The sequence below is a fragment of the Ylistrum balloti genome, unplaced genomic scaffold (genome assembly GCF_031769215.1).
Source record: "Ylistrum balloti isolate Yb309-2 unplaced genomic scaffold, AGI_CSIRO_Ybal_v1 Utg370510, whole genome shotgun sequence".
NCBI classification, from domain to species: Eukaryota; Metazoa; Mollusca; class Bivalvia; order Pectinida; family Pectinidae; genus Ylistrum; species Ylistrum balloti.
In genome coordinates this window covers 1038661-1061711 of record NW_026782329.1, presented here as the reverse complement: position 1 = coordinate 1061711, position 23051 = coordinate 1038661, and positions in this window count along the sequence as shown.

Below are 23051 nucleotides of genomic sequence, written 5' to 3'. Positions count from 1 at the left end.
AATTACGCCAAGCAACGCCATTCCACATTTCACATATATATAGGATGTAAATTGAGCATAGATGAAATATGTTTAAGAAACATATTTCTATATATACACGGAATAAAAAGTCTGTTTGATAAAATCTTATGTTTTATTTTCTTTCTATCGATGTAAAGAGATGGTCAGAGACCACTGTTTCGTTAAAATGTCATGATACACTCTACATAATTAAACTGGAGGCAATAATGTGTGTTTAATATACGCAAAATTTTGACCTGCTGATTGACATAAGACTTGTTTGGTAATAGCGATGAAAAGCATGGCCGAATAGTTATTGACGGGTTCCCTGTGTCCATCTGTTGGCTGACTTGTTCTCGTTTTCATTCCAGGCATAATATATCCAATGACTTATCAAAACAGGTCACAAAGAATTCGCAAAGTCACTTGGTTTCACTTTCAGATAAATTGTTTGCGTCTTTAAATCACAAGAAATTTAATAACCACCTCCATGGAATATACCCCAAAACTTGGAAATCATAGACATGACAGACTTCTTCAACAGCTGCTCATTTCAATCTTTTCTCACAACAAAAACCAACATAGACAGCTTTCCATCAAAATGTATGATAAACGTGTTGAATTTCTTTATTAAGCGTTTTCTGCTTCATCGACAACACTCGCCATGTAACTCTTTATCGATTCAAGTAAGTAATGTCATGTTCCCTAAATGAGAATAAGGTAATCAGAGGTTATATACGGAGAACACGATTACGTTATAGAAATGATATCGGCAAGCCACAAATGATAATGGTCGTTTTCATGAGGCAACGTTCATTCTAGATATAATATTATAATGACATGGTAGAAAGATTTAACGTTCGCTTGGTATTTGTCCTACCTTATGGTATAGTATAGTCAGTGTCTATATCACTCATCAGTCAATATCACCCACTACGGCAAAGGTACAGATAGCCCGTCTACAGTTAGGAGATAGGAATATTATTTGGGAAAAAAACGTCGATTTTACAGATTGTAGATAGTTCAATATCAGTTACCAAGTAAACTGGAAGTCTGTGGCAATATAAGATACAATACAATTAAATACTTGACGGTGTATAACTGACACCAGAGAGGAAATCAACGCCTACTGTGGGAAAGTGTTATCATCCAAGACTGTTTTATAAAATGTATTCTATCACGTCAGTTTACTGTACGTAAATTAATGCTGATAAGATATTGCTAAATTTAATGTTAACATTGAAAATGTTTACATTGTTATAGTATATGTCTATAGTTTTGCATCGCTTGAATGAACATTACTGGTGTTTTACCTCTTCTTACTTTCATCATCTTCAGTAAGATTTGATAGGATTTTCCTTCTGTTTTTACTCCGTTTCGGTTCAACCACACACTTAATGCATATATGTGTATATTTAAGTCTGTGATTCAACTTTACATCTTTTCATTATTTAATATTTGTTTATTTGCGAGACATTTTACATTTAAATGACATCGACGAGAGAACAACAAGAACAATACATATACCTTATGACATTTTCAAGATATTGACTGTTGTGGAACTGAGATAAAGTTGTCAGACAAAATAATTACTAATATTTTCCTATATCGAAAACGGATATATGGTGTTAAGTATGTATCGATAACAATCATTTTCCTTTGTGTCAAAAGTCAATTTCGCATTAAGTGCCTTCAAATGTTCAGTGAACTTTACGAACATATGTTGTTAGAACACTGAAGTGCACCTGCTGAAGTGCGATGATGACAGTCTGATTCATGGCCACGCGCCCATTGCGCATGGTAGGTTTATTTCGATGAAATACCTTTGTCGTTCCGGTCCATTTAATCATTATCTATATATATATAGAAATATACGTTTATTGTGATGTATTTGTACCCGTTGCATACACATCGCTGAAATATATTGATTTTTTTACCATTGTCAAGTTTTCATGAGACTTTCATTACTAAAAACGACTACAGTCTTCACTGCGTTGTAACTTAAGCCAATTACTCCTGACACTTATCAATCACAACTCAAATGTCACACCTGCGTCAGGTACAAAGGTAAATTCAGACCCTCTTTGTTACTGGATGGCGAGTGCGCGTGGAACGTAAACACTTTACGATAAACATATTACCGCAGAATACACACGAGGAAGTACGCTTAGTTCGTAACCCATACACAGCTTGTAAACAGTACTTTTTTTTTTACATTAATCAGCCAAATAAGTCCTGTAATCAAATTTGCATATCACGGATTTATAGTTTGCATCATTTCTATAAATAAATATTGATTCATATGTTCCTAAAAGCCTCTTGGTTAAAGAACACAAAACAAAGAGTACTACTAATTTTAAACTATGGGTTTAATCTGCATGTGGAAATTTTCAACAGCAGAAATCACTTCATCAATGTAATTAAACATGATATTAGGTGACAAAGGATACACCAGGGTGTTTCCACCTGGAGCGATCCTCCTTTTCAGTTGTGTACGACTATTGTTGTTCGTTGTTTAAATCCCTGTTTATTAAGGATATTGGTTAGCTTTTTGGATTAAACAATAATTACAGCTGCTATCCCTAATCAACAAAACACTTTTACGAAGTTTCTGTTTAATTAATGCATTTTCATGCGACAGGGCTGTCAAATGTAGATAATTTTAACATCGTAATGACATCCCGTTAATTACATGTTTATTTTCTAAATTATCGCATTTGTCTTTTCAGTAGTAATGGAAGACCATTTTCATGATATAAATGGGTATTGAAATCTAATTTAATGTTTGAAGGTTATCTTCAAAGGTTTTACGAAAGGCATACAAATGAATAACACCTTTTATCATATATTTAGCGTTAGATACAGTAGAGCAAAACAATGAATTAAACGTCATCATACACTTGTTACGTCCTTCTAGGACTCTTCAGTAATGTTAAAGACCTGAATTCGGAAGTTTGTCGACGACTGAAGAAAGGGGTCGAAAGAAATATCAAAATCTAGATTGATGCACTAGCCTTATAATTCAATTAATTTCGTTATTTTCATATATCTGGTTATTTCAATAGGATGAAATATTTAACACATGTTACCTTTATTAATAAACATCTGATATATATAATCTTGTTGTAAATTAAAAGGTAAGACCCACAAATGTATTTAAAATCAAACTTGAGTTCATATTCCCTGTCTCTATACTCTGATGAGGTGAGATCGAGAAATTTATCGAGTTGATTTAATATGAGGAAGAAAAACAATCCTCTGCTACAACGTGTTGTAATGTGTAAGCTGATGATACTTACTCATAATATCTATCTTCATATAAAAATTGTAAGCATGAATACTAATTATTTAAAAACAGTCAGGAAATAATTCTTTTTAAGCACGGAGGCAATGATTCATGAAGATGAACCAATGTGAGTATTTGTAAGTCTAAAACGAGTGAACTGTGACACCGAACTGAATATAGTTCTTAATCTGATCACAATCACTCTCGTTTTACAATAACGTGTCATACAGGGATATTTAAAAGCACTCTTATCGATTTAGATATCTGCTCGCTATCTATTTTTAATTTCTTACGAAACTCAATACTGATTTGTTAGTCACAATGCGCGTTATGAGATAGTAGCGGGCTGTTTATCTCTCGATGTAATCTGTGACAATCGTGTTAGTTAATAGTCGTTTACAATACACATAATTTTCAGATGTTTAGTTTAACAGTTTATATATATATATATGCGTGGTCTGTTCCACTCCGTTGATGTAAGAATATATGTACTTAGTCTGTAGTAGTGTAGCATTCTGTCACGTACACAGACCATGTGTTTTCTGATATCACATGTCAGCATGGTCGTACGGTGTCCACACGCGCATCGCCGCTGAACTGTTTATGTTTTGGACTTCTGGGAAGGCAGCTAGGTAACCATTACGAAGAGGTCTACCCGTGACGTAGGCACCGTGTTTGTATATAAGGGAACACCACGTGGCTTTGTTATCGTTTCGCCCGTTTCTTGCTCATTCGATTGTTTGGGGATTTCCCGAGATTTAAAGTGTATTAGCTATAAAGCCGCCAAACACAACCTTGTTGACTTTTACCGATGAAGGAGGTGACGAGGACATGTGTAGCCTCTTGTATCGATGATGGCGGGTAACGAGGATATGTATCGGGTGTGTGGGGAGAGGTTGCGGTACATTGGGGACAGTCTTCAGGAGGAGTATGGCCAAATGAATGACCGCTGGACCAGAGGTACGTGTCGCATGGCAAGGGTCTCAATTCTCATCCTCTCCCTTCTCTTCAAAATTGCCACCCATACTGGAAACCTCTGAATGGGTGTGACCAGGTAACTAATAGTTTATAATGTATGACATGAAGCTAGGATATTGACATCTTAATCGAAAGTGGCGATTGCATCTTTAAACTTCAAACTAAGAATATAATGATATTGAGGTCACGTTTTTATCTTCTTATTTTTATTATCTTTCATTTAAAGTGTAGATTAACATCTTTTTTTATAAAGCAGCTTTAAAGACGAAACGCATCAATGTAAGAAAACTTCTAATTGAACACACATATCTAACTTTAGATAGTAATTAAGACAACTCATTAAGCAATACACCCGTTGTATTGCATGACATCGTAACATATGATACAATAAGCTGCTATATTTAGAACAGAATCCACCCGGCTATATTACTACGCAGTATGTGTAGTATACGTGTTCGACGTTTGTGTTTACATACAGTGTCAGATAGTGAATTTAAACGGGTACTGTACCATAATAAACACCGAATAAGATTTCCATTATTGTGACATAGGTGTATACCCATTATATGACAAACAACTGTATACATATTTTTGTATCAATATTTACTAGATATATCTTAATGTGTTTTCACATGTCATTATTGATATGACAGGTGGTACATTACTATATTAATATATAAGATAAATTTGACGACTTTATTAACACTAAACTTCATTCACCAATATTATAGAATATATACCCTGTCAGTGCATATATCAAAGATAAACACCCCACATAAGGGTTTGGTTAGCCATTGGGTTAACACATCACACTCTACATCGCCTTAGTCATCACGTAATTGTGTATTTGAGTTTACATATCTATAAAAGCGATATACATGTATCATAAACAGATCTAACAGGAAATATTTATACATTGTTTGTTACTCGTGATAAATTATGTTATCAGAACGCACCACATAAAAGCATTAGTTGTTTTAAATATACATGTTTTTGTAGGTGTATAGTTAATATGAGATATATTTTATCTTGCAGCATTGTCTGTCTACCTCGTCAAGTTCTGTGGGGCCGTCCGAGTGTATGTATGCCTGTTTAACAGGTTTTTAACTCTAATCCTGGTAGCTACTCATGTTAGATGAGAGACATTGCTACTGTCTGGAATATTGAGGAGGTTGTGTGTCAAAAGATTCAAGAAGAGTAAGCGTGGTGTTTCCTTATCCAAATGACTTTTTGAAGGTATTATGCCGTGGTCTTCATTGACAAATGCGGAATGATTTGGAGAAGTTCAATAACTGGAACTATCTACATCGGAAGTATAACACGAGCTAACGAGTTTCAAAGTATTAGCAAACTGGTAGTTTGGTAGAGAACGATGTTATCATTATATCAATATACCATTAAAGAACTGGAACACTGGGGTAATACAAAGACTACCTGAAATCCTCACACTAAAAGACTTCCTTGTGAAACTGCGAACATGATAATGTTATGATGAAGGCAATTCTATACAAATACAGGTAGAAACATACCATAACAAAATGAGAACATTGTTGTACATACATGTATATGACAGGGACAAAATGAGGACTTTGTTGTACAAACATATATATGACAGGGACAAAATGAGGACTTTGTTGTACAAACATATATATGACAGGGACAAAATGAGGACTTTGTTGTACAAACATGTATATGACAGGGACAAAAAGACATTGTTGTTCAGGAGCAAGATTAAGTGAGTATATATGACAATGGTGTTAAAAAGCCATTAATATATAAAACGTGTTTAAAATGATGTGTTATACAGACATTTCAATGAGCTAGTATTGCCGATATTAAACGTCTGTTGTATTGATGCGATCAATAATATGGAACATTTCTTTGACATTGATGTGTAGAAGTTGAAGTGTTAAGGACGTGACGCCGATATCATACAACGATATCTGTGGCATTAATGCTATAAGATCAATGATTGATAAACATTTCTTTGGCAAAGATATATTGAAGTTATGGTTTATTGCTTTTACTATAACTGGACAAACTGTCTGTTGGAGTCGCATGATGTAAAATACGGAAGTGTTTATGCTAGAAATAATATGAAGGTACTGGCGGAAGTGTGACTTAATTCTACGCCAGTGTCCCGGCGGAAGAGTGACTCAAGTATACGCCAGTGTGCCGGCGGAAGTGTGACTTGTCCCGGCGGATTCTAGTGTCCCGCCAGTGTCCAGTGTCCCGGCGGAAGAGTGACTTAATTCTACGCCAGTGTCCCGGCGGAAGTGTGACTTAATTCTACGCCAGTGTCCCGGCGGAAGTGTGACTTAATTCTACGCCAGTGTCCCGGCGGAAGTGTGACTTAATTCTTCGCCAGTGAATTGGTGGAGGCATTCATATGAATTATATTTCAGGAAAAAACTCAAATTTGGTTGACCATAGTCACTATACCTAACCGAGGTGTGCATTTTCCTAGAACAGGTGAACCATTTTTTACCGTGTCTGGGATATACGGAATGTGTTCAGAGACCTATTGTCAGGCTGGTTATTCAGCATCAAGAAAGAATATTGGCTTTACAATTTACACAGAATTTTTTTTTTACTCCTATTGTTTCTTAATTATTTTAAAGTGTTTGTTTTGTTTGTTATTTCCGTTTTTAATGATGTATTAAACTACATGTTTTGTTCTAAATCATAAATGTTAACCCGTTGGAATCCGATCCATTCAACTGTCAAATCCGCCAACACATGTCAAGGTAAATATCAAATTGATATTCCCTATATTTTAAAGATTTTGATATATGACAGTAAAAGTCAAAGTCTGCCATTCAGATCCAATGATCATATCATCGTTACGTAAAAAGCCTAATTGGTGCCAATGTGTTAATAACTGTGTTCACCTATATTAAGTGCTGGCTAACCAGGGTATAGAGAGGCCTCCATCAAACTGATTCATGGCAAATATAAATCGGCTATAGAAGCCTTGCTGTTTTATGTGGTCGTGTATTCTATGTGGTCGTGGCACGCAGGATTTGCCTTTGAATCTCAGAATGGAGTTAGGTAAGCGGTTTGTTTAAAGACTGTGAGTTGAAACAAAATGAATGATTTATGATGATTAGTGAGTGAAGCTGGTATCGCCGGATGAGGGAACCTATGAGCTGTGATATTGGTTTGTGATAGATGTTTTGTATGGCAGTATACATGGAAGGTCGTGTTTTATACGGCTGGTACAGATAATAAAAACAATGCTGAAATTATCTTATGAAGTGTTTATTTGTTATATGTTTACTAGTGAACTGCAAAATTGATGAAAATAAAACCATTCTCTTCAACTCGGACAAAGTCGAGTTCATAAACTACACAAATATATCGTAAATAGACATTTTATTTAATCCTTTTGTTTAGGACCCTGGAAATGAAATAAAACTACCTTCTGCAGAGAATATATAAAGGAACTATTTTCTTCTCTTAAAAATGAATAGTATTGCATTCAAGAGAGTATATCATATATATTTTCGATATACCTGTCCTTGGGAAAAGAGGTTTTTCAAGTGTGAATCTTGGAGGTTGAAAATACAAAACCATTTTACACAGTTGTGATATTTCTTTTAACAAAATGTTTATACGCAGGATTAACGACTATCAGACCATCTGTCTACAGGCGAAGACAATTTATTTGTTGGGTTTATCGCCCTGATAACAAACATGGTCATTTTTGTGGCGGTCATCTCATTAAACAACATAGGAGACGTCCGTAGTATGCCATCCAGAGCTAATAGGGTGAATTGTCTTGCTCAAGAACACGGTCATGTCAGCACAGACCTGTCAACTGCATGGCTTCCTGAGAAATACAAACCAACATGAGTAAGAATTGTCGAACCATACTACAATCTTCACCTGTGGTTCCATAGGCCAACGCTAGAAAACGATCGATATCTAAAAAAAAATGATAACGAATTAAAAGGGGAAATCATTTTACACTATACAGGTCACTGAATAATATATCACATCATTCATATTTTATATTTCTTGTTTCGTTCAAGATAAAACGTGGAATATTTTTGTTCAACACAAAATGATGATAAACTTAGAATTGAGGTCAAAGTGTCCAGACACGAACATCGTTCAGCAAGGTTTCTTTTTTTTTCACTAGGAAACAAATTGACTTGACTCCGTAGCTCTAGACTGTTTCGTGTAATTTATCTAAATTCTTGGATATATTAATTGAAAGTTATGGAGCTTAAGAAAATTCTGTGTGTAGTCACCGGTGGAATTGTCTTGCTATCGTGTAAACCTGATCAGATCGGGTCTTTTTTTAAACAAACAAGTGTAACAAGTCAATGAAACCAGATAGGGCAACAGAAACAATGTAACAAAACAGTGACGTTAGCTGCCATTGGGTGATGACGTAAACAAACAAGTGTCGATGTAAATGATTGGACGACGACAATGGAGCAGGATACAGTTATTTCGAAATGAAATAAACCACTCTTTGTCCATTTTGCTGAAGTTCATGTTTCCTTCATGTAATATTTATCATTTACGTCATGCTACTTGTTTCCATTTTCATGTTATTTCACACGATCTATCTGTAATGTTAATAATTAAGTTTTCATTAGAGATTAATTTCAGAATTAATGAGAAGATAGTTTCTTTGATATATTTGTGTATATTTAATCATTCAAAAGATATAATAAAATAGCGAAATAACTCACACTATATACTAATTCTACAGGTATCGTTTCGGTTACTTGATATTTTTATTTCGTCCTTCACATTAGATTTAAAATGTCACACACAATTAGGCAGCGAATATGATAGTTTGTACACGTGACTGTGTTGTATTGACATTAAAATGACAATACAAAACTCATTGATTTCAAATCCCATGATAAAATTATGATATCAAACATCGTTCGTGCCTAATCAACCTTACATTTGCAGGTGTCTATTTCTAGTGAGGTATTGCTTTGTATCATCATATTTATTTAAAGTAACATATCTATTTACGGAGATATTTCTATATATGTTAATGTTATCTTTATATAGTCACTTGTGATCCTAATATATCCGCCCTGGTCTATATCATCGTAACAACGGTTAACCGCTTGGTCATGGGTGATTTACATTAGACGCAGGTACTACTAAAATAATTTAGTATTGACAATTACGTTCAGATTTGTACTGATTATAAATTTAACCGACAATTTTACATCATTAATTCTGAAATAGATTTTCAAATCGTTTACTTGACCTGGTTTGACTACATTCGTCTGATCGAACCCTAAAGGTATGACTCAACACGTGAATTCTATACAGAGAACTTCATATGTCTTATAGCTCGGATGTTATACACAAGGAACATATAGAAATGTTTCTTGGGAGGTAGGATATAGTATAAATTATTTCTTCTAGTATACTACACACACACCCAGAAACATAGTATACTACACAAACCTCCAGAAACATAGTATACTACACAAACCCCCAGAAACATAGTATACTACACAAACCCCTAGAAACATAATATACTACACACACACCCAGAAACATAGTATACTACACAAACCTCCAGCAACATAGTATACTACACAAACCCCCAGAAACATAGTATACTACACACACACCCAGAATCATAGAATACTACACAAACCTCCAGAAACATAGTATACTACACAAACCTCCAGAAACATAGTATACTACACAAACCCCCAAAAATACAGTGTACTACATCAACCCCCAGAAAAAATAGTGTACTACATCAACCCCCAGAAAAAACAGTGTACTACATCAACCCCCAGAAACAGTTTACTACATCAACCCCCAGAAACAGTTTACTACATCAACCCCCAGAAACAGTTTACTACATCAACCCCCAGAAACAGTTTACTACATCAACCCCCAGAAACAGTTTACTACATCAACCCCCAGAAACAGTTTACTACATCAACCCCTAGAAACAGTTTACTACATCAACCCCCAGAAACAGTTTACTACATCAACCCCCCCAAAAAAATAGTGTACTACATCAACCCCCAGAAACAGTTTACTACATCAACCCCTAGAAACAGTTTACTACATCAACCCCCAGAAACAGTTTACTACATCAACCCCCAGAAACAGTTTACTACATCAACCCCTAGAAACAGTTTACTCCATCAACCCCTAGAAACAGTTTACTACATCAACCCACAGAAAAAATAGTGTACTACATCAACCCCCAGAAACAGTTTACTACATCAACCCACAGAAAAACAGTGTACTACACAAACCCCCAGAAACAGTTTACTACATCAACCCCTAGAAACAGTTTACTACATCAACCCCCAGAAACAGTTTACTACATCAACCCCTAGAAACAGTTTACTACATCAACCCCCAGAAAAAAACAGTGTACTAGAAACAGTTTACTACATCAACCCCTAGAAACAGTTTACTACATCAACCCCCAGAAACAGTTTACTACATCAACCCCTAGAAAACAGTTTACTACATCAACCCGTAGAAACAGTTTACTACATCAACCCCCAGAAACAGTTTACTACATCAACCCCCAGAAACAGTTTACTACATCAACCCCCAGAAACAGTTTACTACATCAACCCCTACAAAACAGTTTACTACATCGACCCCCAGAAACAGTTTACTACATCAACCCCCAGAAACAGTTTACTACATCAACCCCTAGAAACAGTTTACTACATCAACCCCCAGAAAAACAGTGTATTACATCAACCCCAAGAAATATAGTTAGGTATACAAAGCCCTGGAAATGCTTTTCTACGCCCAAGTTGTGTAAGGTACATTTGTCATTGAAATAATGTATAAACGTGTAGTATTTAAGAGCCGATAATCATATAAAGTGTCCTGGCGAGGACATGACCCTATCCTGCCGTCTTTTAGATAACAATCTGCGATCAGTGTCTTAAAGATAAATTAATTTTGCCGAAAATGCGTGTGAGTTGTGCTCTAATACAACAAGGTTTTATCAACTTACTTTTGTAAATATTACCCTGAGCCTATTACAGGTATCATAAGCTGTGTAGTTTTGAGTGGCGATCGTACACAATACGTCTATATACCCCTTACGGTTATGGGTTAAGGCCTGATCATTTACCAGGGTGAAATGCTAACCACTAGACCTCCAACCTAGCCTGAACAACTTAACCCGACTACAAATAAACGCTACAACAACAGACAGGTTCCGGGGTTTAAGTGATCAAACACAGTGTATGATTTTATTTGATATATAACCAAATCATGTGACCAGACGATAAGTAGAATATGATGTGTTATCAAACACTGTTTTAAAACACTGACAGTCATGCGGACTAACTACAAATTAGAATAAAATACAAATCTACTGTTGACATGTGCGACATAAAGAAACATGTTTAATTGTTTTTATTAATCTCGAGTCAAAGTGTAAAGACTACATGTGGTCACTGGCCGATTTGGCCCTGATTAGTTAAGTCTGACTCCCTCAATTATCACTAATTAGCTATTAAAACCGAAAGACTTACGAGTAAATCATCGCTTTTTGGGGTCAATAATGCAGCCCAGGTTATTGCCACTTAACGTGTCATTACTGGGGCTAGACATTTACATAGGAACCGTAACCAAAAGAGCTGCTACTTCACTTCAATTACTTTTATTTTCAATAATAAACATGCCGACAATGATTTTTAACAGTTTTATCATTTTGCCGGTGTAGAATTAACTTGAAAGGTTAGAATTTCCACTATCAGTCGCTTATATGGTTATATTTAGTAAAAGACGAGGCTTACCTCATCTCAGGATATAACTAGCAGAAGGTCCACAGCGGGAGCTGTCGATATTGGCAGAAGGCCAATACTACCTTGTCGACATACAACACTAGAACCAAAGCTGTTTGATCAGATCTTGTGAAATTATTTAAGTATTTTCTGTAAGGAAATATTAATTACTTAACTCATTGCGATACAAAATATGACAGAAAATTAATAGGATTGATCTAAAATAGCATTCATTAGTTTATAATAACACGTGTAATCACATACCACGATGTCATTACACGTGCATATACCTTACTTACGTTTTCTTTAGCTTATGTCAAAATAACAAAGCAACCAGAATGAAAAAAATCAATTTATATAAATTTTGAAATGTTCTGAAATAAGATGATTACAGTTTTTTTTATATAATATCCTGGTAAATACGGAAATAGGCAGCAGATTATGGTAAATGCAAACATCTTAAAACGTACTAGTTACTCAGGAAATGCTTTTGTTCGTCAACATAACCAAGAGACATTTCGTTTGTTAAATAAAAAAATATCTACTGCTTACTTAATAATATCATAAACTCTGTCCATTAAGATTGTCATCAGTGGCTTATTTCATAATGTGGAGTAATGTGTTGTTTAGATGGGGATTATCAATTTGTATTACAAAAGATTCACAGCATTATTGAATAACGCTGTGAAGATTATTCTAGTGAGTGGGCCAAGGTTTGAAGTTCAGTATCATAGAGTTCCTTTTTTGTCTATTTTTGTATGCTTACTGGTACATTGTTTGGGTTGACTAATACAGGAATAAAGAGCAGTGATCACAGTGACACGAGAACACAAATCACAGAGTTTAATGACAGAGTTTCATCTATAAACATATCACTTTACCTCCACGTATTGTTATTGGCCGACTGACACAATATTAATCGCCTTGACTTCAACGATACGATATATCATATTTTTCTTGTTTGTCTTCTCTTTTGTGCCCTTGCGGTTTATATTATGTTCATGTCACGGAGAAAAAGGTCGAGAAGTAGTGTTAACAGTTCCATCGGATAGATTGTGTTTAAAGACACGCTGATTAAAAGTGATATGCATTTTTTCAGTACTTGTACAAGTAAACAGCACCATTTCATACAAATTTCGAATTAGAGAGAACTAAATATTGAAAGTAACTGTAACATACAGCTAATGCTTAGGTCATATAAACCTAGGAGGCGACCAAGGAAAATCCAACGTGATAGAAAAAAATGAAATCATCTATTGGTATATATATATATCCAGCATCACCTTTATTTGGTAAAACCAACATTTCATTTATATATAGATTGACTGCAAGGAAAGATATATATATATATATATATATATAACTTAAATGTAGGGAAAGAGATATTTGGAAGAAAAGTCACTGATGTCATAGATGATAACTGACGGTACAACAGATCACTGATAATAGCTTTATTCGATAACATAAACTCCAAAAATAGTCTAGAAAATGAAAAGTCACTAAAAAAGAAATCTAGATAAAAGTACCTGTCAAAGTAAATTATGATTAGTTATAAACAATGACAAGTCAGAAGTCAAACCACATACATGTAGAATAAAACAGAAACAAAATATGTGATCTGTCACAAGTTACCAAGGGATCATTTCATTTTCCTAATATATACACTGTATCGGTTCCAGTAGCAGAATCTGTAAGCTTGGTATACCTCAACCATGACTATTATGTAGGACCTGTAGTTACAACCAAAAGATTTGAATTTTAAAACGACAATCGATTGTTGTAAAGTATTACTATTGATTTATATCAGTTACGTAACAATTGAAAGCTGACTGTTTGACATCCGTCGTTAAGAACCTGTGCGATGTTTGGGTACCCGATTGTCACTACACGTAGACATATCAGATATTGTCATCGCTACTAATTTGTTATTAGGAACATGATCCAGGTGGCTGTCAGATACCCAGGTATATCTGGTAGAGACGCTGTTTATACATAAAAATCTACACAAATTACAGCAATCAACTTAATTTGATCAATGGCGTCAGGAGCTGCGACGACAGATTTACGATGTGTCATCACTCCAGGGGTAGTATCTTGTATTCTTAATAAACAAAGCCCAGAGTAGCCCAGTCATCTTTACACGGAAGTTCGGGAATACCAAGTGTATTACTGAATAAGGAATACACTGAAGGAAAACCAAGTGACTTTGAAAATTAAAACAAAATTAAAGCATAAATCATTCTTTCGCACCAATGTTTAAGTTTATATGAAAAGAATTCATGCGTTTGCTCCATTAGTAGAGAGATCTTGATTACACTCTGTTCTGTACTAAAACACACTTAGACATTTAAAATAATTCTGTCTCAAAATCTCAAAATGTGTTATTGTGTTACTCGTAAATATCTTAAGTGCTAATTGCGTGTGTGCATTTCTTTTTATTTGTTTATTTTTTCATTTCCGCTTTGTACAAATGTGCTCATAACGATAAGAAGTCATATGCGCTAAATATTTGCATGATGTCACTGCTGTTTTAATGCCATGTTAGGTAAAATATACCTATGACAGTTTCATACAATTTTCTAAAGATGTAAATCCTGTTTAAAATTATTATGTTAAAAATATACCTATGGCGGTTTTAGAGACTTCTGTAATGTTACTTTCGAGTGAGTCTTTTTTCTTGTTTTTGTTTTGTTTTTGTCAAATTCATTGTTATAGTAGTTGTGTAGACTTTGTGACTTTTGGTACTAACATGGAAAAGCTCCAAGGCACGAATAAATATCTATTGCATCCTCCTTACCTTTCCATCTGAGCAAAGAACCGGTTAAATATTTGATGACCTTACAGGTATTTGGCATCAGTTCCCAGCTAGGTGGTCTGTGTATACATATATAGTGGCTTTAACATCTCTATAAGGATAGCGGGGTTTGGAATATGTATCCCTACAGACGATCCAGTTATAAAAATTGTTTCCCTTCTATGTTATGCTAACCAAACTCGACTCGGACCGCGTGTCACACACAGGCCGCGATGTAATTCTAGTAAATTGTAGTATTACTGGGAAAAGTTAAAACAATCATGCTATTTATCCCAGATGTCATAACAATATTATATTTCGTGGGGAATGCCAGTATCGAAAACGGAAACACATTGACATGAAGCATCTGTCAAGTGTGATATTGATAATTAAATCGTCGGGTTAGGTGCCATAAATGAAACGACATTGACATACAGTAAATGAGAACATTATTATTATTTTGAAATAATGTTTCATGATAATAATAGACATTAAGAATAGTATTCACCTCATACACATTGCTTACATTACAGAAAATCTTGACTTCTAAAGAGAATTCATTATGAACCTTCCTTAAAGTAATTCCACATTATGTTTGATAAAATATTACATATTTAGAGGGTCCCTAGGAGTATAATGATGCATTAACTATAACTAACATAGTATTTACAAACACATATATTGGTAATTTTTGCCAGGCATTAGGACAGAAATGACTTTTGATTAATTTTTCACAAAAAGTAATTAAGGACGAAATGTCCTTCTCTGCTCTGTTGCATGATGATAAGGGATGACATGCGCGGTACCTTCTGTAAAATCTCGGGTGTTTTTTTCTATATCCTGTTTAGAGTGAGACATTACTACGCCATCCATTAGAGATACAACTGTCCCAGTGGATTCCATTAAGAAAATGGTTCAACTTGTTCTGTTTTAACATAAAATTCTGAAAAATAGTGTGACATCAACGGAAAAGTATTTACATGGATATTTGTCGTGTTTGATGAAAGTGTTACTTTGTAATTGGTGTGGGTGTATCGCTTTGTTGATGATTATTTTTCTATGTTAAATAACACCAAGCATTGGTATAACTGCCTTCTTTTGAAATTTGTATGACAGAATCTTTCTCTATATATGAGATGAAATTATTTATTTCATGTCTATTTATCAACTTATGATAATAAAAGTTACGCAGTAGCACTTTATGATGAATTGATGATGCAGTTACGAGAACCCAAACCGGCTAGGAATATCTAGAACTGGAGTAAGACATGCCACTACTATTGTTATAAAGGAGGGTCCATAGTCTACAGAGATATATAGGTAAACATTGAAAGTACCGTAAAATTATACATTTTCTTGGCCTCGATCTTTGTGGATTTTCAAAATAATAATAAATTAACAATGATCCCTTGATTTTGTGAGTAAATGTAGCGTGATAGATCTACTTATACTTATCACACGTGGATTAAGATTACCCCCGAAATTAATGAAAATAAATCACCCACGAAAATTAACGGTTTTACAGTATTTCGAGAGTGTAAATCGATCTACAATGATAAAGAGGGTTGTACAAATGGCAACTCAGCAACATACATGGAACGAGATAATAGATTGTAAGAACAACATCATAAGGCTGTTTCGTCAATCTGTCCATCTAGGACTCGTCAGGGATGATAAATGCTTAAAATGTTGACAGAAATGTATGTCAGTGTGTAGATGTGGAGCTGCACTACCCCCACAATTCGATAAATTTGATATGTCGCGTGTATGTGTTCACCGACTTCCGAGGCGACATACTGATAATCTTCATACTAAAGAGGGCGACACTTTCTAAATAGTTTTTATGTCAAAATAGATAAATGACCCTTTCACAAGCTTAGTAAGAAGTAGAATTCGTTTGAAAAGTCTGGACAGATTTAATGAAAATTAAAAAAAAAAACAAAAACAAAAAACGTATATATATATGTGTGTGTATAAATAGTCACCATTGGTTTCGTGGCTAAAGTATTTATCAAATGATAAACCAATGAACACGTAATTTAGATGCCTAATAACGAATGATCCGTGTATTTATCTCTATTTCATACGTATGAGACACGTCGGTCCTTGTGACTAATCAATTATATATAGAGATAGCCCTAATGTATGTCTAAACGGTTGTAGGTTCTAGGAAGACACGGCGCAGCGGAGGAAACGGTAATCACAGACGGTGTCTATCGCTCGATAGCGCACGATTGCGTAATGTTCTATATATATGAACTGATCTCTACTTTATACTTCAGTTCACGCGCTGGAAGGAAATGAAACGAAATTTGCAGCAATAAAATGCACAATTGTTGTCCTCGCGCTACATCGATGCCATGAGTCAGGCGAGAGTGAATGGTGCCCGCAGAGATTTTGTCGGGGACGGGAGTATGGTATTATTGGCTATTCGCGAATGTCAGTCTGCATTGTTTTCTACGTAAAAAGTTGTCACGGTCAGAAATGGTCCGGGCCATTTAATTGGTCTTTGATCTGACAACCTTGACATTTAAACACCATGACAACCGGAAAACAAGATTCCTAACAACACGACTACCCTACACCATGATGCGCAATATACCACAACAAATGAGTTGGTCTTTAATCATTAAACGAGTTTCTGTTTATCCTTTTCCCTACTATCACAAAGTCTCCCCGTTAGTTAGAATTTGTTTCTGTATAAATTACTCTCACACTAACGATAATGAACGTCTCCCCTTTTGATCCTTATCGTCCTGTCGTTTGCTCTCTTGGGTAACATCAATTAAACTGTAAATATGGTAAAATATGACGTCACTGATTGCAGACTTTTGTCTGGATGTCGGAGAGCGATTGCAAATTACATTTTTGTACTTTTACGTTAGAAGTAAATTAAATGATTTTGTCTCATAATTCCATCTTAAAGTCATGATTTCTGAGAATATTTTTTTTCAACTTTTTTCTTATTGCAATGCTAATTTAGAATGTCCGCGGGGCGCGATAGTTTCTTCATACGCTTCGCAGTAGTAGTTGGTCCTAACTTATTGAACATATATATGTATGTACACGTGTTCCCACATTATACAAAACATTGCACCATTCCCACTTGTAAAGTCGAATTCTGTTAAGCCAAGAACTAATAGATGGCTGTTCTTATCATTGATTCTGTATAACACGGTGTGGTTTTATCTAAAACAGGTGAAAACTGATCTGGGTTAAAGTTGGAACTTCAATAGTATGTAACGTAATGGGAAAAAGAAAGAAAAACCCGACTGAAATGCTATATAAAATGTTTGTAAGCTATTCAGGGTTGTCTTCGGTCAAGTTAATTTACAATTTTAAGGGGTGTTTGCACCACTGAATAATTTATAAGCCTCAGAACTGTGTGTCAGTATGGAAATTAGAGGAAAATATTTTGCAATACCTCAAGGACAGCACTAGTGCTCGTTCAGTTCTATATATAACGTTACTTCCATTTGCCTACTTTTTGTCCAAAATCAGAGTCATTACATATGTTTTAGTTTTGTGAATATTTCATTTTTGTTTCATATGACTGTGCCAACTCTACTTTACAAACCTGAAATTTGAGACAATGAATTATCAAAGCTTCTTAATTGTAGATCTTGAACAAGCGTCGTGAAAAAGTGTTGTAATAAGTATATCTTAGGGGAAACAGTCTGACTCACAATGGAAGCTTTAAGTATAACTAATGGTTAAGAGGGTCTCGTTTGTCCGTCTGTTAACGGTGGCAAATAGTCTTAGTAATGACGAATACTTTCTAGATTTTCACAATATTCAGTACCGTTAGTCTTTTGACCCATCCAACATATGTTCACTAACATAATCAGGGGGAGACAACCTGTCTAGAACTCTCTTATTTGGATTTCGAAGACAGGAGAGCCTGGAATCAGGTTATGTGTACAACCGTTGTGTAAACATCACCTAAATGTTGGCACTTGTCGTGGGAAAAATAAACCACAACCTTGATGAGAATTAGGAATATTATCAGTCTTGGGAATTGTTCCAGAGAAGTCACAATCCCAGTGGATTGGCCACACGTGAAAGCTAAAGCGGTAACGTCTAGACCGACTTTACTTAATCATAACCGCTTCAAAACAGTCAAGATCCGAACTGCTTGGTCTCACTTTTTTCAGGTATATAGATCATGCCTGGTTGCACCTTATCTAAACATTCTCTCTAGTGCAAAAGGTCAAGGCTGAAAGGCGTGTGCCATAGTTCGTGTTACTTAGAACAAATACCACGCGGTGATAATTAAATATATAATTGTCTAGTCCTCTGGAAGTCCTCAACCCTTTGAAGACTCTTTCTTAATATCGACTGAAGAACATGCATGTATTTCAACTGCATATACCTTCGATACTTATTTTATTTGAAAATAACATAGAATCTTGATAGATTTTTAAAGAAGAGCTTTTGAGTTTACAATTTGCGCTACAATCGTTTTGGAGGGACGACAGCTACTGATGAAGAACCGAACTTGGAAATTTTGAAAAACCGGAAGAAGAATTACTGATTTACTGTTGGAAAGGCAAGGCGTTTGTATGTACCTCTCCGCGATTTGAGCACCTGTCGGTCAAAATGATTAAGCTTTCGTCTCCATACACTTAATTCTGTGGTTCCCACCACAGCTTTGTAATCCGACTTACCCCCGATTAGCCAGGATTACAAATCGTTATGCGAAAGTACAAATGTTTGTTATGAAACAAGTGAGGCGTAGTACAATATTAGTCACCGTTTTAAGTCCCTGTTCCAGTGACTGTAACAACAGTCGAAACGAAACGATAAAAGTATGGAAAGTAAATTCATTGTAAGATAACAGTTCTCTTCTGCTAACAACAGGTATTACAAATGTATCTAACCTTCCTAACACTGAGGTCCTGAGATTTAAGAATCAATTTCAAATGTCATGATTTATCTGTTGTTGTGAATTCTCCAGAATAAGTGACGATACGAAACAGTTAGTCCTATATACCTTCGTACCTATGTAACAGATAGGGACTAACCATTTTTTAAATCCCATTATCACCTGTGAAAAGTGGCGAGCCTTTGGAGTACCACTTTTGTCTTTCTGTCTCGACCCAAAATACAGCTTACATTTACTATAAGACACTTACTTTGTATTCTGTTTACCAGCATTTACTGAAAATTCAGATAATCTCTGTTTACCTTACTTTGAAATTACGCTGAAATGTGCCTGATGGTGCTCTGCTTAAGCTCTGTGCGGAAACATGGATCCACACTTCAATAGTTATAAAAAAGCAATTTTATTAATTTTCTTGATTAAACTTGATTGTTACAAAACAAAAAGTCGCTTATTTAAACAATTATTTATATTTTAACGAAATATTGAAGTAAGTTAGCAAGTAGTTCTTTCGAATTAATGCACCCCTACCGAATACTGCAGAAATATATATGGCAGATATATCCCGACAAATACCGCGCCAATTTCAACTGTTATCATGAGATGACTGGTCCTTCATCATATTTACAACCGGTATATCATTTGAAATGATCCTGTTGACATTTTCTGAATTATCCTATTTCTTCTGATCAAGTTAACGACTACTTCAACTCTCCTTTTAACAATAATTTCTAGATAGCACTATGACAGTAAAATGGTGAGAAAATAAAAACATGTCAGTACTTCCTTTCAGTTAATTCAGTATTGTTCCCTGTCGGAACGCTTTTAAAATGATAATGACATCTGTAACATGTCATCAATATATGGTCCCGAGAAAATAGATGTTTCCCCGGAACTGTCGTTGTTACCCCGGAGAGGACCAGTTGTTTCTTGAATGATGAATTTATCATCACGTGATAGAAAACTTGTATCAATTCAGAGTTACCCCGGTTCAGGGTTCTGTCCCAGCAGGAACAGCTGATTAAGATAATCCTGTCCATACAGGCCCCTGTGGTCCAGGCAGGGTAATATGAACAAAGTATGAATTGTTTATCAAACTGTCTCCATTGAAAGACATGAATATCGCATGCTTGCTGGGTTTGACGCTCATTAATCAGCACGGGTCATGTTTAGGTCGAGTCTCCTTGTAGATTGTGGGTACCTCGATCACAGATCGCCATACGGGAAGCCCGTCGCATACCGTTCAAAGCAAGTAGGGGTAAGTGTCTTGTCCAGATAGAATCACGTCAGCTTTCTGAGAAATACAAACTACCAAGTGTAGGGAACGTTAAAAAGTTACTTATTCCAAAGCTCAACCGACTGAGGTACATTGCAACACCTCTGGAGCTTAGACAATGACGTTTACATGACACGTCATAAATATCAGGTATGTACAGTGTTTTTTATAACATGTATATACAAGGTAACTGTTACTACAAGTTGTGCTGATTTTCGATAACAAATTCATCATAAATTTGTCTTAGAAGCTAATTTACATACGGCACAATAAAAGGTGGCATGATCAAAGAAAGTAAGTGACGTCAATATCACTATGACGTCATACTAAGAGCATAGCAACGTTCTGTTTCAAAGACCCGGTTTCTTCAGCATGACTGATGTAGACGAGGGAGAAACAAATAAGACAGAAGATGTGTTTCGGGAGGCTCTGCAGGTAAGCTCTCTAGCTCACTATGCACGTGTACAAGCTCACGAGGCAGACCTAAAAGCTCGACACTCCATGGCGCTTGCCGAGCGAGCTATGTGTGAAGCGGCATCTGTCAAGCAAGTTGCCGAGAGCCTCACGCACACTGCACGTGCAGTGGCCAAGATGGCCCTTGAAATTGCAATGGGTCCGAACTCGTCGGACAGACTTTTCCCGGACCATCCCCTATACAACTTTCAGGCAGAGCTGGATCGCCAAGATTCGGACACTGACCGACAAAGAAAATACCCCGCCGAATTCCAGGAGGATATGGAAGAACGCCTGTTAGATTCGACAGAGCACAAAGGTCGGTACTGCAAACCGAGGACATCCAGTTCGTATGGTGTGATCGTCGCCAACACGGCAATACAACCCCTTGGCACAGGCAGTCCAGGGACGGGCACACATGCCTTGGGTACCGTAGCTTCTACACCCATAAAGTACATAGAACCTTTCCCTGCCCAGCTGTCCAACAGCAAGGAAGCCTTGCCGCGGGAGATTGACAGCTCCCACTCCCTGCCAACCGTGTGGGAGGACTCTTATCAAGGACCTCGCGAATTCAAGCGCGTGTCCTACACAGAGAAAAAGTCAATGCGCAAAATACAAAGGAAGCTGCAGAATATCGAAGACGAAGAAGGGGACGACAGTGATGGTAGGAACGACGGTTCAAGTCTTCGGGACAAGCGGGGAGGTGGTAACAGCAAGGAAAAACTCCTTCATTCCGTCAGGTTTAGCGAGACATTTAACACAGACGGGAGTAGAAAATAGAGGACCGTCTCAAGACCAATACAGTACGAAGTGGCTGTTTTCTAGAATTAAAAGATATCAATGTATATTAGTTCGACTCAGGTTGTTATCAGATATTGGCCACTTCATCTGGGTCATCTATTGGATAGATATATCACACTGGTAATGCTGGCGGACAACGTAAACAACTAATCAGTCTATTAATGAAATAAAATATTCAGAACAGTTGATGTCACGTGCTACATAACTTAATCATTTTACATTCGAGCTATTTTTAAATCAACACGCATTTTTTGTTTGACTGCCTTTTAGTTCTTCTATTACGAAGTCTCTGAGAATTGAGTACACTTGACACTGGAAGGTGTCGGAGAATAAAATTAATGTTTATTTTCTTAATATTTTTCAGTAAGATATAAAAAAAAAAACAGTTAAGGATAGGTTGTAGTAAGTAAGGACCCGTATGAAATATTTCAGATCTGGCTTTCATTCTAAGGACGATGACAGTGATTTCCAACCATATAGTGACCTAAGAGGAAGTTTTCTTGTATAAATCTGATTTTGTGGGTATCATTTGTTGATGTTATGTAAAGAGATGAATCAATACGCTCAATAGCCACATGTTTATTGATGATTTAAAGAAATTATATTAACATGGATACACTTCTTCGAAGGGCTTGGGGATCCCAATCAAGTGATCATCTTTGTAAGGCCGCCAGGACCCCTATATTTATAATTACTATAGATGTATTGGGCAGTTTATCTCATATTTTTACAATTGTTTGGACCTGATCGACATAAAACGGTATTGACAAGGGGTTTGTATTGTTCGTTTACTCTGCAACTCAAACATTATTGGA